Source organism: Bison bison, unplaced genomic scaffold (genome assembly GCF_000754665.1).
Source record: "Bison bison bison isolate TAMUID 2011002044 unplaced genomic scaffold, Bison_UMD1.0 scf7180017855126, whole genome shotgun sequence".
Taxonomy (NCBI): Eukaryota; Metazoa; Chordata; class Mammalia; order Artiodactyla; family Bovidae; genus Bison; species Bison bison.
This window is the reverse complement of record NW_011485699.1, coordinates 1-787: the sequence shown is the minus strand read 5'-3', so window position 1 is coordinate 787 and position 787 is coordinate 1.

Below are 787 nucleotides of genomic sequence, written 5' to 3'. Positions count from 1 at the left end.
AAGCATACCTTTGCATAAAGTCTAGACCTTAGACTTAAGGTGGCCATCTTCCTGACAAGTCAGTTCAGCTGGAGGCAGAAGATTAAGGAATTCTCCTTATGGCTCTTAGTTTTAGAGAGGAATGACAGCAGAGACTGCTGGACAGTCTAGTGTTAAAATCGGAGCCCTGTAATGTTCTCTCTTTCTAGGCATGCACTCTGCCAGGCTGCAGAGAACTTGAAAGAACTTTGAATTACTTTGGGACTTGCCATATCTTACCTAAGCTGTCAGTGTGGAAAATCACAAAGTAACCACGAGTGCTTTCACTGTCCTTCTAAATTAGACAATAAATAGGATGAATCACTGAATCCATACTTTTCAAGCTCGCTGTAACATACTGAGAAAGGTAATTACTGAGTGAAAAGCCAAGAGCTACCCAAGCCAATGTAGCCTCAAGGAATATGTGTGAAAGGGAGGAGATTTAGAACACATACACCTGTATATTATCTGCATTTTACATATCATGAAACATAGCAAGATATTCTAAATTTGCAAACAAACACAGCTACAAAAAAGTCCCTCATAGTTACTCTCTTCCACCCCACCCCACAGACAGCTGCTGGGAAGCTTTTGCCACTTATTGAAAGCCCCACAAAGAACTTACCTATTCTTCCCATTTGCTGACCAACAGCACCACCAAATCAACAGCATGGAACAACTGGATCTCCTTTGGCAATGAAAAACACACTCACATGCAAACACAAACACCAGTTTAGTGGATGGGAGAACTTACACTTCTGAAGCAAGG